Raw genomic sequence first — 12,007 nt, 5'->3', positions numbered from 1 at the left:
ATAATATATATATAGATATATATATATATATATATATATATAATGTGTGTGTTGTTTGTGTGTTTGAATGCATACTGGAAATCGCAGAGGCTTCTGGGAATTCCGGAGGCTTCATCTCCCCATTCATTCTGCACTTCCCTCCCCCTCCCTTCCCCTTTCTCTTCCCTCCCCCTCAACCATCCCCTTCCAATTTATACGATCACCTTTATTATTCATATAAATAGATAAATAAATGCCTACTTATATATATATATATATATATATATATAAATATATATATATCATATAATAATATATCGAATCAAAAGTCGATTCCTTTTATCTGTAGGGCCAGATACCATTTCCTATCACAGTTTACCACTTAAGGTTACAGTCTGTTTGTTGTATCATTTCCTCTGATTCTATTTTTCTTTATCTTCCGCTTCGTGCGTTCATACTATCATGCAATGATTTTGCTTTGCTGAGCTAATGCATTTGTACATGACATACCTTGACTGTCACAGAATTCCTTTCTCTTTACAGGTTAAGAAGAACATATAAGTTTATTGTATATTAGAATGAACAATCATTTTGTGTGATTCCATACAGCCAACTGAGCATCGGTGGCTATCTGCCTCCTCATTGAACGTATGGTAAGAAGTATCTTTTTAGTGGGCTTATTTTTTAAGCTGAATTTCATTTGCTTATTAGCTACTTTATGCTTCTTCGCCATTCTAATTACCCTGATACCTTGGGTGAAGTTCAGATTTAAAAATAAATAAATAATGATTGTGAAAGACATGATGTGCGCACGAGAGAGAGAGAGAGAGAGAGAGAGAGAGAGAGAGAGAGAGAGAGACTCTAGATGCACATTAAACATGAAGTATTTCATATGTTACCCCTTTTCATCAGATATTTCAAACAATATTATATCCAACGTAAGCTTAAAAACTGTTTTAAACTATAAATCTTAATAAAATCTTTTAAAAAATATTTGAAAGTAATATTTCAGTAAAATATCATCACTTATTACCAAATGGCAACACCGCCTCTATCTTTAAGAAGGGGAAAGCCATTTAAACTTCGTTGAATCAAATAGCTCAGTTCAGTTTGAAAGAATACCTTTAAATTCTTCCCGGCGGAAAAAAAAAAAAAAATGGTTTAAATCGGACGCCTGAATCTTCTGAACCCCATCAGGCCATTTAAATCGCGTCTGGGGTTCACTATAACGGGGCTCTTGACTGGCTGGAGTTTAAACCGTCTGTATCTGTTTCATGAGCGAAGAAAAAAGCGATTTTAGGCCGATGTGATTTCCTTATCGATTTTTTTTTATGTAATCTAAGTAGTAAAGTATCTTATTTCTTTTCTGCGTTTTTATTTTTAAGCGCATTATGGGGAAAATTTATCTGTAATTCCATTAAATATATATTTTCTTAGCAACACAGGGTATTAGATGCTTCGTCCAAGTTATTTTGCAACTGCTCACTATTTATCGGAAGGCTGTGTGACTTAATTTAGAAAAATTAATGTTTTTTCAATTCTGTAACATTCAACTTTTTATGAGGATTTACAAAAAACACGTATGATATTACTTCGCATCCTGTGCTTTAATTAACAGTTTCGGGACCGAGGGTAACATGACAAGAATTGCAAAACACTCGCTTAGAAAAATTCTCCTGCCTCTCCTTTGAATTCTTTTGTCGCGTCAAGCATTTGTACTTTCGTGCTTTTTTCTGTGATTAATGATTCTGTCTAGGATTCGTAGCTTTAAATAAACATGTTAAAGAAAACCATACCACGCGTTATATATATATATATATATATATATATATATATATATATATATATATATATACATACATATGTACATATATATATATATATATATATATATATATATATATATATGAACAGCTTGATCACGAAATATATAAGACGTGATGCTATGTATAGATAAAGGTAATGCCAAGGGTAAAGTAAAAACGCGAAATGCCTGAGATCTTTCGGTCTTTAGCAGACCGAAAGATCTTAAGTAGTTCGCGGTTTTCATTTTCCTTCGTGCCATTACCTTTATATATATATATATATTATATATATGTATATATATATATATATATATATATTCTTTTAATTCTGGTAAAAATGCACTTGCAAGTGGACGGTAACTTAGCAGTGATTGTTTATGAGTAATATAGCCGAATAACATCCTTATATTTCATATACATGTTTGGTGGTCCGTATGAAAGTTTATTTAGTAATCAACATTTCGATCTCAAACATATGTTTTGTTTTTATTGCAATAATGCAATCGAATTAAGAAACTATGAAGAATACATTCATAAGTTCACAATTGAATGATACAGTTGCCGAAGCCAACGTCTTGAAACGTGTTTCGGAAACAGTTTTTCATGCAGAACTTTCTGTTTTTTGTCAGAAAATTTTAACGAAAATTGTAGCAGATCATAGTAAACTTTAGAAGAAACGTAACTATCAACATTTTACAAAGATTAGCTCGTTCTCGATGCATATACGATTTATGGAACCAAATTTTAATTAATTAAGTTTAAGCTTTTCAGGCCATCTTGATACTTTGCGTTTTGTATTTCCAAATATTTCCATTCCTCAAGTTATATTTATCTCTCTTGGGCCTGCCACCCGGGTAGAACTGTTTTTGTCATATACCGGGATCCTGCTTTCCTCAATTGCGGCACTTATAAGCATTTTGCCAAGTAATACTAAGTTTAACATCAACTTCACACACACACACACACACACACACACACACACACACACACACATGCGTGTATGTGTTTTCTGTCGATATGGCAAGAGCAAGACAACCTAGGCCTACAATGTTTCCTAAAATATTAATTGTTTCTTTTATTCTAGTCAAATATATATATATATATATTATATATATATATATATATATATATATATATATATATATATATATGAGTGTGTTTACGTGTGTGTTTTTCCGTAGAAAAGCTAAAGCGGAGACCTAGGCCGTGCTTAGGCCTAGCATGTTTCCCATACGGGGAATGTGTCGCATCTAAATCATTTGAAGAAAACCTATTTATTAGTGTATTTTATGTCATTGTCGTGTTTATGTAAAGCTAAGCCTATTCTTTGAATATAATTTGTATGTATGCAAAAGACCAGGTCAGCTAGGCCTACATTTTAGACGTTTGCCCTTACCTACTTATTCCATCTTGCCATCAAATTTCAATGAGGTTGCTATGAAAAATATGGCCTTTTAGTTACCGCACCTACTAAATGAGCCACAGAACTGTTGAAGTCTAGATATAACTTTGAAAAGTCATCCAATGTAATACAACACATGACTTCTTATTTTTTCAACTGGAAAACAATGAACATAGAACAGGTATTTTGCAAACACTACGAATAATTACCACTCCGAATTACCCACTGACGATGCCTCATATCTTCTCATAAGGACAGTGGTATAAAAGCACACATACCTTTGCATGCATATATCACATTTCATCATCCTTAACCTGGCTTTTTTACTTTCTCTTTTCCTTTCCAACACTACTGGCAGACCATGATTGTAGAGAACTACTGTACTATAGTTCTAAAAAAAAGAAAAGAAAATCATATCTGACATCGTTTGGCAGTTTTTCGCGAAATTCAGTATTTTTCATCTTTTGAAAGGGTCTTGAGCCTTCAATTCCTGACAAATATTTGGAAAGACATACCGTCTTTCATCGAATCGCTCGATTTAGGATGATGCTGTGGCTCACTACTATTTGCTTAACCTATCTTTCAAACAAAACTAGTACAGGCTATTAACTATGGAGTAGGGGACTATCCCCCACACCCCTAACAATCTTCCGTGGATGACTACTAGGTACGGAGGTAAACAGAAGAACATAACCATATGTCCATTATTGGTAATGATTGCATACTTACAGAAATATCATGATTCTTGGTCTTTACATGCACGCACACACACGCTCGCGCGTGCAAATTAACGGAATATCTTTATGAATAATGTGTTTATAGAGGAGTGAAATAACTTTCAAGCGCCTAGTCTATTGTTCAAAATAGCATCTTGGGAATGTATACCATGCATATACGTAGTAACGCCGGTCTTCATGAATAAGAACACAGGTCAAACGTAATAGGGAAATTTGATGAATAATCTTACAATAGTCATCATTCAAGTCGACATAAAAATGCGGTTTGCAAAAACGCGGAAAGGAGTTAACATTCAGTGATCGACTATAGCATTGGAGATGCGAGATATTCACTCCCGTTTCCCATGTATGTGAACCACGCGGTTCGGTAACAGGCAAACAGTTTTTGAGCACTGGCCAACCTCGTCACTGGAGTAGTGCTATTGACTTTCCAACAACTACTCTGCTGTATACTAATATATTCGATATTCGAAGTTATTTCTGCTTTACTAATTATATCGCTATTATTGTTAATTTTGATATGATCATTAATTGTATAACAATAAGTGACAGCTATAGCATTGGAGTATATAAAAAAAATATCAAAATTTCACTGTGCTTTAATAAAAAAAAAAAACATTTCATTTTATCTTAGTCAAGGAGTGTTAACTGGTTTATACTGAAATAATAAACAAGGTTTTCAAAATTTTTAGACTAACAGATGGACTTATCCTGTCAATCTGTTTATTACAAAGACTATTTGGAAGGAATGAAACGCATATCTCGGAATGGTTGTCTTGGATCTGATATATCTCCACCTAATCCCCTTTGAACTGGGCTTTATATCTTTATTCCAGAAAAATAAGCAGATTTTGCCCAAGGATGAGAGAGAGAGAGAGAGAGAGAGAGGAGGGAGGAGATGATTATTAGAAGACGAGAGAGAGAGAGAGAGAGAGAGAGAGAGTTAGTAAATGAGCTGACCATTTAAAGTTTTACTTATACTTCTAAATGCATTGTGACTATTAAGCAAGTTTTCCTAAATGTAGTACCTATGACAGATTTGTTGTCTGACTTAGATGTCTTCATGGTGATACCAAGAATGTATTATTAAAAAAAATCACACCACATCCTGAAAAAAAGTTCTTATATAGACAGGGATTGCTCATGAATAAGTTAAAAAAATCAGTTAGTTACCAAGCGAAACTTCATAACAAAACACCACTATTTATACGAGTATATTGCAGTTAGAATAAAAAATTGGCAAAAACTGTCAGCGATCATGAAAGCATTATAAAAAAGTAAGTAAAAAATGCGCCAAATCGAGTTTTCGTTACAGCGTATAATACTGCATGAAACTCTCGATGTGTTGCAGTATGGAACTCGCACCCACCACCTGGTAGCGCTCAGTGGCACCCTAGATGCATTCAAGGGAAGATGCGTCTGCACGATCCACGGCAAACCTTAACCATAAAAAAAAAACTGCCGACGCTAGAGGGATGTAATTTGGTATGTTTGATGAATGAATGGTGGATGATCATCATACCAATTTGCATCCCTCTAGACTCAGTAGTTTTCAAGACCTAAGGGAGGACAGGCAGTAAAAGAGCCATCTCGATAGCTTTCGTTTACAGAAACCTAAAAGTAAACAACTGATGCACGATTAAAGACCTTTAACAAGAAAAGTTGTTTTTCATTAATATTAAAACACGAGCTTATATTGAACTGAGAACAGAAACCGATACTGGGATGCAGAGGATATAAGAATATATAAAAAAAAGTAAGACGTACGAGTATGTTGAGAGAGCACCTAATTACTATCAGAATAACCAGCTAGATAAGTAATTACTTATCAAACATTGCGTTAAATTATTTGCTTCTTTTTAAGTTGCAAGGATTGGTTTCAAACGATATGACTTTGGTGGAGCTAAAGAAATGATAATAATAGCAAAAGCTAGAAAATGAACAAATATGCCCATTAATTACATAGTACAAAGTAAACAGTGAGCGGTTCCAGATATGGCAAATTTATCATAAATTTTGAAATCAGAAGATTCTCTGGGATTTCTGGAATTAACTTTGTAAATGTAACTTTTAACTGATATGAAATATTTTCCAGTGTCAGGACTACATTAGTAATATGTATTTAAATGAAGTGTGTAAACCTGGGCTCTCACAAATTTTTATAATTGTAACCAAAACTTTTTGGAGACGCTGGATATCGATCACCAGGTTTCTCACATACAAAAAGAACGTCCTCCCACGTAACGTAAGCCCATCCAGCCTAGCTTCCCACAATAAATGCAGTTAATTCTTTGTGCTCCTCTCCATCTGCTCTTGGTGTCCGTCTATATATATATATATATATATATATATATATATTTTTATATATATATATATATATAATATATATATATATATATATATATATATATATATATATATATATATATATATCTTTATAGAATAGCTTCAGCTCAAAATTACCTTTTCTTTTATTTCCAGAAAATTTTACATAAACCCGTGTCACACCCTGTATATATGTGTGTATGTGTTAATTTATGTCACATGAGTGATGAACTTCACAATCGGCCTATGAGTCATAAGCCGGATAAGAGCATGATATATATATATATATACATATATATATATATATATATATATTAATATATATTATATATATATTATATATATATGTGTGTGTGTGTGTGTGTGTGTGCGTGTGTGTGTGCATATATATGTATATATATAGATATATATTTAAATTTGATTTTAAATCGCCGAAAAGGTATAAACGTGATTATTATACGTACAAAGTTACAGCCACGAAAGAAAGAGTGAAACGAAGAGATGTTAGGTGCTTTCGTCTTATTACCAAAAACAATGGTCACAGGTTTCTTGGTAATACGACGAGATACTAGCATCTCATCGTTTCACTTTTTCCTTTGTGTTTATAACTTTGTTGAGATATATATATATATTATATATATATATATATATATATATATATATATATATATATATATATATATATATATAATAAGCAATTTCTGTCTGCTTGTCCGTCTGTTTGTTTGTATGTTAGCTATACACGCCCAGATTATGATATCTAGGTCTACCTATTTTTTTCCAAAGACTCCCCACCATCAAAAGGAAGGTTTCAGCCAATATCCGAAACTCGAGGGCCATTTCTAAGGGGAGTCATAACCCCTCTTTGATACCCATTCTTTTTTTTACAACTTTCGGAGTTGATATCTATGAAGAAGTGTTTCTATAGGTACAAACAGGCTCCCCACGATATGGGAGCCATAAGGCAACCTCAGTAGCAAGGGGGGTAGCCCCTCTCTGGAAATGGGGGCTATGGGGGTTCCCACAATATTATGGGGCAAGAAGCCTACGTCCTTTCGACTTACCGAACAGGGGAGAAGGGGATCGTAGCCTACCTACCCCTTTGGGAATTAAGGCCCAAATGGCCAAAGATGGGCCTACTGCATTAAAATTTGATACCACAAATTAACATAAATGACCACGAACGCATTTAACATCAACACAGGAGTTTAACTAAAGGCTGAGTTTTATCTAGGGCCATTTAAAAGGGGTTCGCGATGGACATATTTCCCGAGCCCAAATTATCACAAAAATCAGCTAAAATTGAAACTTTAAGATAAAACATGTTTATCTAGGGCCATTTAAAAGGGGTTTGCGATGGACATCTTTCCCGAGCACAAATTATCACAAAAATCAGCTAAAATTAAAACATGTTTTATTTTAAAGTTTTAAATTATTTAATTTAACTGATTTTGTGATAATTTGTGCTTTTATCTTGTAAATTATTATCAAAATGCTTTCAATTTTTGCACCCTGATGACGTGTTGAAGCAACAGGAAACGTTTCATAATGAAGCATGTTTCTTAGACTGATGTCTTCCTCGGACTCCTGGATGTTTTGTTAACGATCTTCCTGATATATATATATATATATATATATATATATATATATATATATATATATATATATATATATATATATATCTTCTTCCTAGCTTAAACCCATTTTATATGGGGTCGCCATTACGAATGAGTCGTCTCCATCGATTTCTGTCTTGTGCCTCGTTCTCATTTATACCTTTCAATTCCATATCTTCCCTTACACAATCACGCCATCTCTTTCTTGGTCTTCCCTTCTTCCTTCTACTCTGCACTTCCATTTCCATCGTATGTCTTCCAACATGACGTTCCTCCCTTCGTACAGGGTGTCCATACCATCGAAGCCTTCCTTCCTGTATTTTCTTCGATATTTCAGCTACCTTTGTTGATCCTCTTATATACTCATTTCTAATCCTATCTTCCCTTGTTACTCCCGACATCCATCTCAACATCTCATTTTTCTGCTACATCCATCTTTTTCTCCTCTGTTTTCCTCATACTTGCCGTTTCTGTTCCATATAACATTGCTGGTCTGACCACCGTCTATGGAACTTTCCTTTCAATTTCAGAGGGACCTTCTTGTCACAGAGTACCCCTGATGCAGACCTCCAGTTATTCCATCCTGCCTGAATTCGGTGTCTCACCTCTTGGTCCATGCTTCCGCTATCCTCTAATACGGACCCTAAGTACTTGAACTTCTGTACTTTCTTTATTTCTTCCCCACCCAACCCAATCTTATGCTACTTCCACCGTCCTCAGTAATACTAGAACACATATATTCGGTTTTTGATCTGCTTATTCTCATTCCTCTCTCCTCAAGTGCTGCTCTCCACCTCTCAACCTCCCCTCCAACTCCTCCTTCCCCTCTGAACACAACACAATGTCATCCGCGTATAATATGCACCATGGCACTGCTTCTCTAACATCCCTGGTCATTACATCCATCACGATGTTGAAGATGAATGGGCTAAGTGCTGACCCCTGGTGTAATCCAACTCCTATCTCAAATCCATCCGTCTCACCAACACTACTCCTCACTCTAGTATACACATTCCTGTACATCTCCTGAATAATTCTGACATACTTTTCCGGCACCATCTTCTCCCTCAAACATCTCCATATTTCTTGCCTTGGCACTCTGTCATAGGCCTTTTCAAGGTCTATGAATACCAGATGCAGGTCTCGTTGTTTTTCTCTGAATTTCTCCATTAGCTGCCTTATGCAAAATATTCCATCCGTTGTGCTGCTTCCCTTCATAAATCCTAACTGTTCCTTCCCTATTCTAACTTCCTCTCTCAGCCTGCTATCTATGATTCTTTCCAAATCTTCAACGTGTGAGACATTAGTTTTATACCTCTATAATTACTGCATTCCTGGACATCACCTTTACCTTTAAATATGGGTATCAATATGCTTTCCCGCCATTCTTCTGGTATCTTTTCCTGCTCGAATATTTTTAACCATCAGATCATACAAGATGTCTACCCCTTCCTCTCCTAAGGCTTTCCAAACTTCGACTGGGATTAAGTCAGGTCCTGTTGCCTTCCCATTTCTCATTCTTTTTAAGGCTCGTATCACTTCATCCCTAGATATCCCATTACCATTCCCATGTTTGCTTGTCCATCCTCTCTTACAAGTCTTTCATTTTCTTCATTTAGCAGTTGTTCGAAATACTCTTTCCATCTTTTCAGGATGTCTTCTTCCTTTTTTACGACAGTACCATTCCTATCTTTCATTTGCTTAATATGGGTGATGTCCTTTGTTCTTTTATTTCTTACTTTTGACAGTTTGAGCATCTTACTCAACCCTTCCTTGGTTTCCAGTTCATTATAAACCTCTTCATATGCCCTTGCCTTAGCTTGAGCTACCACCCTTTTTACTTCTTTGTTTCTTTCTCTTAATCTTTCTCTGTCCTCCTGCAGCTGTGACTCTTCAAATCTCTTCTTTGCCTCCCTTTTACCTTTCACCATTCCCCCACCTCTTCTTCCCCACCACCAGCTCTCCTTTTTCCTCCCATACTATTCCAGATGTTTCCCCTAGTATCTCCTTTCCATGTCTTCTAATCACTGATGCATTATGCCTCCACCATTCTCCCACATCTTCAATTCCCAGATCAACCTCTCCCAGCACTCTTCTCCTGAACTCTCTCTTCTTATCATTATCCCTCCCTAACAATTTATACCACTTGATTTTCTTTACCCCATTCTTTTTCGTTTTCTTTTCTCTTTTCATCTTTAAATCCATACAAAGGAGCCTATGTTGGGGGGCCACGTGGTCACCTGGATAACTTTACAATTCCTAACTTCCACCAGCCTTGATCTATTGTAAAGGAGGTAATCTATTTGTGTGCATCTACCGCCACTCCTGTATGTTATCAAGTGCTCCCTCTTCTTTTTGAAGAATGTGTTCACTATTGCCATATCAAAGGACACAGCAAAGTCTACTATACTCTCTCCTTCTGGGTTTCTCTCCCCAATCCCATGTCCTCCATGCACACGTTCAATTACATCCTTTTCATTTCCGACATGTCCATTAAAGTCTGCCCCCACTACAGCTCTCTCCTGCTCTTCCAGTTCTTGCGTTACCTCACTCATTTCGTTCCAAAAACGGCTCTTTTCTTCCTCTGTGCAGCCCACTTGTGGAGCATAAGCGCTAATGATGTTCATTGTTTCCCCTCCATAACATATCTTCACTCTCATAATGCGGTCATTCTTTCTACTCACTTCCGTCACTGCATTCTTCATTTCCCCCGACAACACTACTCCAACGCCATTCCTACCCTGCTCATTTGCTCCACTATAGATTAACTTGTAGCCATCCCCCAGTTCTTTAGCTTTATTACCCTTCCATCGAGTTTCCTGCACACACAAAATGTCCACTCTCTTTATCCTCATTAACTCTGCCAACTCTCTTCCTCTTCCTGTCATAGACCCAATATTGAGCTGGCCTATTCTGATCACATTTAGAGCTCGCTTCTTTAGCTGCACCCGCTCATGATGCAGTAGCCCTCGCCTTGTCACAGAGTTAGGGCGATGTGTCTGTGCGTCGTTTACGGAGTACGCCCTAGCCCTATTCTCATCAATATCACGACTCATTCCATTGGTTTTGGCGTGGGTTTTTGTTTTTACAGTCGGATGCCCTTCCTGACACCAACCCTCCCTATTTATCCGGGCTTGGGACCGGCACCCATTGAGGCTGGCTTGCCCCCACAGGAGGCTAGATTATATATATATATATATATATATATATACATACTATATATATATATATATTATATATATATATATATATATATATATATATATATACATATATATAATATATATATATATATCATATATATATATATATACATCATATATATATATATATATATATATATATATATATATATATATATACAATATATATATATATATATATATATATATATATATATATATATATATATTATCGCTTTCTCCACCAAATACCATTTGTTTTAAAGTAGGTTGCTCCGGATGGTTTCAATCATGTGATCGCAGAAAATCTTTCTGGGAGGAGATTACTATCCCGGCGTCTTGCCTATCAAGGATGTGATTCAGTTCAGTCAGTTACTCACCAGCTACATGATATCATGCATATGTTGACAAAAGTAAGAAGGAATTGCAAGAAAATGAACCAAAAGACATTTTCTCCTGGTGGGATCGAATACAAGGAATATATTCCCTCAACACTTCACCGAAGTATTTGATTGCGACAAGCAGATTTCTAGATACAGACAAATCAGCACGTGAAGCGGCTGGAGAGGGAGGCAGAAAGCACTGATCCGAATCGAGTGTCAGATGGGCAGAATAAGGTCGGAGCCAGCATATATTTTGTGAACTAGCTGACCTGATGAATTCCCCTCTGTCTCCCACCCCTGATATTGCCTTTCCAACAAGTTTCTTGGCTTTCTACCCCTCTGCGGCAAAAAAGTTGTTAAGTTAGTAGAGGTCGAGCTCAAAAGAGTTTATCAGGTCATCTGTACACTTATCACAATGTACTAGTGACCTTACCCAATTGTAAAATTGGGTTTTTATAGTTTATTTACATTGGTCCTCTATAAGTTCAGCATGTGTATATAATTGTCATTTGTGTTTATCGTGAATATTCTGGTATTCATCCTAAATTATGCTTACGCATCATCATGACTTCGAGGAT

Source organism: Macrobrachium nipponense, chromosome 5 (assembly GCF_015104395.2).
Source record: "Macrobrachium nipponense isolate FS-2020 chromosome 5, ASM1510439v2, whole genome shotgun sequence".
NCBI classification, from domain to species: domain Eukaryota; kingdom Metazoa; phylum Arthropoda; class Malacostraca; order Decapoda; family Palaemonidae; genus Macrobrachium; species Macrobrachium nipponense.
This window is presented reverse-complemented; position numbering follows the sequence as displayed.